This window comes from Topomyia yanbarensis, chromosome 1 (genome assembly GCF_030247195.1).
Source record: "Topomyia yanbarensis strain Yona2022 chromosome 1, ASM3024719v1, whole genome shotgun sequence".
NCBI lineage: Eukaryota > Metazoa > Arthropoda > Insecta > Diptera > Culicidae > Topomyia > Topomyia yanbarensis.
The window spans coordinates 139,445,194-139,450,561 of record NC_080670.1 but is presented as its reverse complement, the minus strand read 5'-3'; the positions used below and the strand labels follow the sequence as shown (position 1 = coordinate 139,450,561).

At 39.2% G+C, this 5,368-nt stretch overlaps 1 long non-coding RNA gene across 2 annotated transcripts; it reads right to left on the bottom strand.

The window, feature by feature from the left end:
* Positions 1 to 1,722: 1,722 nt before the first annotated feature.
* LOC131695088 (uncharacterized) lies at positions 1,723 to 4,917 on the bottom strand. Of its 2 annotated transcripts, XR_009306604.1 has the most exons (4): positions 4,275 to 4,917; positions 3,830 to 4,221; positions 2,706 to 2,811; positions 1,723 to 2,637 (listed from the first exon to the last, which is right to left on the bottom strand). It is a non-coding gene; the product is annotated as an uncharacterized LOC131695088 (long non-coding RNA). The 2 variants fall into 2 exon arrangements; XR_009306603.1 differs by having other exon boundaries at positions 1,723 to 2,811; positions 4,275 to 4,914.
* Between the last annotated feature and the right edge of the window lie 451 nt (positions 4,918 to 5,368).

Here is a 5,368-nt window from a genome sequence, read left to right as displayed (position 1 = left end):
AGTTAGAGTAGTGCAGTGAAGTGGGTTACTAAACATTTTTCTTGCCTGAAAGACGGCTTTGTTTAGACGAGCTATATCAGCTCTACTGTGTGAAGGTCACGCGGGTGACGGATAAAACAAACGAAGGATCAATTCACCTACCAGCTCGTCAGGAACCAACTGGTGAAGTGTTTCGTTTTTTACTTTTCTTATCGATTTTTTTATTATTGTTTTTGATTTTTTATTTTGATTTAAATTAAATAGTGCGGTCGAGCGTGTGGCTCCCGCAACAAAATGGAACAAACAGAAGGATCACCCTCCGATGACGAATATTATGGGGAAGAAGAACATATATCTGATACTGAGACAGATAATGTTATGGTCGATCCACTTCCCCCACTTTCCCCCAATGTCTCACAGCCCCCCCCCGAGTCAAGGTTTACCAGGAAGGATCCGCTGGTCCTTGGCTGGTATACTTTCGGCCCAAAAATAAACCGTTAAACAGCATAACTGTTGCACGGGAGCTGACAAAACGTTACTCGGCCGTAACCGAGATTAAAAAGGTTCAGTCAGATAAACTGCGCGTAGTCGTTACTGACTTGAAACAGGCCAATGATATCGTTAGCAATAGCCTCTTTACGCTGGAGTGTCGCGTCTACATCCCTTCTCGTGATGTGGAGATCGACGGTGTGGTACACTGTACCAAAACTGAAGCGTTATTCCGAATGATATTCAATATGACCCGGCCCTTTAACATTTGTCAGTTGTGTTTTGGATGACAGCCTTTTGATTTTGTTGCAAGTTACTTTCCACCCCTGTATGCAAGTATCAAATGATAGACATTCAGAAAATAGAAGCAAAAGTTTCGCATTGCAAAGCAACAACCGATCAAGATTGAAATGTTAACATTAACTTTACAAGAACTAAAACGTCGAAATTGATAAGACATCCCCATATTCAGCGTATATACCAAATCTGAAAATCGAAATACTTCCATTATTTCTTAGCATAAATGTCATCGAAAAGTTGAATGAAAGTTGCTCAAAGAACAAGAGGATATATATTTGGTTTTAAGCAGAAGATCAGTTCCAATCAAGGAATCGGTTGTACGTATATAATTATTATTGAAACAGTTTATTGCATTTTGCAAACGTAATTTATTGTTATTGGTTTCTTAAAAACTATTGATCAAAATAATATATTCTAAAAACATCAAAACACAATCCAAATGCTTGTAACATGCTACCGTTGTATAAAAAAAACCTCACATTGAATTCAAACTTTTGACACTTTGCTTAATATAGTTTCGTTACCAACACACAGAAAAAAAATATTTGTAAAAGTAAGAGTGTTCCGCTCTTAGCAAAAAAACAACTAACGCCTACTATCAGGTTGAAAGTAAAACTTTTAAATTAATCAAGAATAATAATCTAAATAAAAGTTTTCCTTTTTAGCTAATGAAGAATAGTATTCAAAATAAAAGTTTTATTTTCAAACTAAGAGTATGCGTTGGTTCTTTTTTGCTAAGAGTGAAAAACTCTTATTTTTACCAACATTTTTTTCTGTGTGAATGTCATCATGACAATCTTACCCAGTTAAGCTCAGCCGGAAATGAACTGGAATTCTGGCTGGTTCTAGTTCGTATTCCGGCTCCAGTGACACAACCGATTCTAGTTAGAATCGGTTGTGTCACTGGAGCCCGTGAACGAACAGGAATCAGCCAGAATTCCAATTCATTTCCGGCTGAACTTTACTGGGTACAGCTTTAGCACCCAGTTAAGCTCAGCCGGAAATGAACCGGAATTCTGGCTGGTTCCAGTTCGTATTCCGACTTCAGTGACTAATTAGAATCGGTTGTGTTACTGGAGCCAGAATACGAACTGGAACCAGCCAGAAATCCAGTTCATTTCCGGCTGAACCACAACTTTTTTTATCGCTACTCCCCCGGTACGTGAGTCTTCAAAAAAAAATTCTTCAGTTAAAACATGTTACGTAACATCGGTGACTACGAAAGTAAACGAAGAGAGACAATTACGCAGTATTCAAATTTAACGGTAAAAATTTGTTGCCTTCCTTCAGCGGAGAAAGTTATGTCTTATTTGTAATATAACTTGTTTTAGTTTAGTGCTAGGGCGTTTAGTGACAACGGTTTGCCTTGCTCTCTTGGTTCGATCTCGACTATAGGTTCTATCTATCGATGCTGAATCATGGCAGCTAGCAACGGAATTATTCTTCAATGTGAAATTTACCCAGCAGTACCAGAATATAATATTCGCGCAATCAACGAAGAAAAGTTTCCGGAATTTGCGTTGGAGTCAGTCGAAACTTTTCATAGTTTCGATTGATACCCTTTCCGAGCTAGTGCTTTTTTAAAGATATTTTTCTGATGAGTCAGAATTTGTAATTCCGGACATATTCTCTTGTCTAGTGCGTAATTCTACTGGATCGTTGATCGACTTTTAACAATCGCACCGGGAGGTTGCTGATCTAGCTCAGTGCCTTCAAGTTTTACAGTAAACTTAAAAATTGCTGGGTGACTTGGTTTCTTGCTTGAGCGCAAAAGAGTGGTTTCCTTTCTGCTAACAATGATTAGGTTTGTTCCAGTACACGGAAGTCACTCCGGAACAAAACATTCTTGCTCCTTTTCACTCCGATTTGCTACCAAAAGAAGGAAAAGAAAAGAAGATAATACAGGAACGATTTTCTCCCTGCTTTCTCCGGAGTACTTCCAGTTTCTCCTGGTACTGGAACAAACCTATTGCTACCAGTGTTCTCTTGCGGCAACGTTGGTCCATCACAGAATCTCTTACGTTTGTGCGGTGCTGGTGTTTTCTGAAAAGAGGAAATAAATCACTATTACAGCAAGATGGTGAATAGTGGGACGCAATTCTTGAGCGTTTTTTCAAAAAGTCATATCTGCAATGAGTTACTCTCTTTGTTTACTTTCTCTTCTGTTAATAATTCGGTCACTTTAACATTTATCCCTCAAGTCTGGTCATAATATGCTACTTAAAACCACCGTCTTTCGATCTGTACTGTAAAATAAGTGAAAAGCGTTGTAGTGACACCGTAAAAATCGAAAGAGAAAGTAAACAAAGAGAGTAAATCATTGCAGATGTCTTTTTGAAAAAATTCTCATGCGTCAAAATATTCGTAAACAGGCGTGTGTCATGAATGCCACGTGTATATTAACCACAATCATAATACACTCAAAAAAGTAAACGTTATGCCTATTGGTTTATAGATTTTTGCACTATTGCGGAAGCATACGTTTACGACACTATTTACTGGCACATAAACCTAATGTGTGTATTTACAATAAATATTAATCTTACATTCACATTTCATAATTATTAGGCACATAAAACCCCATTCTATAACAATATGCACATATAACTTATGTGTGTGCATACATAGTTTATACAATTGACACATAGAAGGTATGTGTGCGCTCGATAACAATAGCATTTCTTCTTCATATGAATTTTAAGCGGTTTGAAACAAATAGAATTAACGTTTCGATTTTTTTAGTGTACTTTTGTGCAGGGAATATTGTAACAACATAACGATAAAGTCAAAGCAAATACAAATTTGTATTTGGTCAAAGTAACACCTTTCCGATCCGCTTTGGCAACGGTTCAGTACCGTGCACGAATGCCAATATTATTTTACACGCTTCAAATGTGAGCACACTTATCCGGGACGGTGCCGTGCCGGACAAGTGTGAATGCTCGATTTTGATTTGTATGAAAGAATATTGGTGTCCGTGCACGGAACTGAAATGGATCGGATAAGTGTAAATAGTGCTTAATGCTATAAATTGAACCCTTCCATAATAAAACTGAAATACCTGCGTCAGATTGTTTAATTGATTGTACATTTCCAAAGGTAATCAGCATTGTGGGGCAATGTAGTTCAGCCGCCATGGTCATCGGGATAGAACCAAAGCAGATCGAACATTGGCTCCTCATGTTGCATATCATGCGATCCGTCTAGCTCTCGAATCTGATTCAGGGACTAAGACGGCTATGTGAAACCAGTAGATTTGGCCATCACCTAGTGCCGGTCGCGTGGAAATTTTCCAAACCTTGGGATAGGAATACCTGTAACTACAATCTCTCGGGACTCGTGGTTCCTAGGGCTGTGATTCCCGTACGATATTGAATCGTTAGTGCCACCATTTAACCAGAATAATAGTTCCGATCAACATAGTCATCAATTGACAGCTATTTGGCATCCATCCTAAAAAATATGATCGTGAAACTAGCTGTGCACAAACTTACGAAACATTTTACCTATTGTATATTTCACTCCCTTTCCAGTACTCCCTCTTTGCCTTGCATACTATGGCTTTGACAAGTTATTTGCACTAAATAACGGCTATTCCCTGTATGTTGAAAGACACCATGTCAGTGGCATTGCTCCAAAATATGCAAATAAATCCTTTGATCCGGACGCTAGTTTCTCTCCCAATACCAGGAAATCAGCTCCAAAGCAATTTTTCTAGGGTACGTTAGTCTTGAAGATGACAAGCAGCAGTTTTTTCACGTTTTGATGTCGCGAACTGACTTTTTGCGACTGCACAGAAATAATGAAAAAACTTATCTCGCAAACGCATGAAGCGCTTCAAATGACTGTCATTCGAGCCAGCCCAAACACTGGAAACAGATGAAACACGAATGATCAACTACTGTTAGTTGAGATGATAATAATAAGCACCATCGTTTACTTTTTTGGGTGCAAATAATTCATATGGCGTTATGTCTATCCTTCGAATATCACAGACTGTTCATTCCAATACAGACATGAAGTCATTCGATCTTGAATCCACCATTTTTTGGATGATTGCCATTCGAAATCGTCAACATTGAGTTTTTATGTCGTTCAAATGACAAATCATATGCTATATCGCAACAATTTTTGTTCAGTGTAAGTGATGCGGGTCTAACTGTCGATGATCTGATGAATGATGGGGCTGGCCGCTTTAAGGACCCTAACCTTCAATCAGTTAAGATTTTGGAGTGCAAGCAATTGCACTCAAAGTCCATCGAAGATGGTAATTACTATCCATCAGACTCGTTTCGCGTAACCTTCGCCGGATCTGCACTTCCGAGCTACGTTGAAGTGGGAGGAGCTCGTCTACCTGTACGCCTGTTTGTACCGCGGGTCATGAATTGTTCCAATTGCAAGCAGCTAGGTCACACGGCCACCTACTGTAGCAACAAGCAACGGTGCGGTAAATGTGGGGAACGCCATGCGGATGATACTTGCAGTAGGCCCGCTGAGAAGTGTGTTTACTGTGGGGAGAATCCGCATGCACTTTTGACATGCCCAACGTACAAACTTCGCGCGGATAAACTGAAGCGATCCACCAAAGATCGCTCCAGAC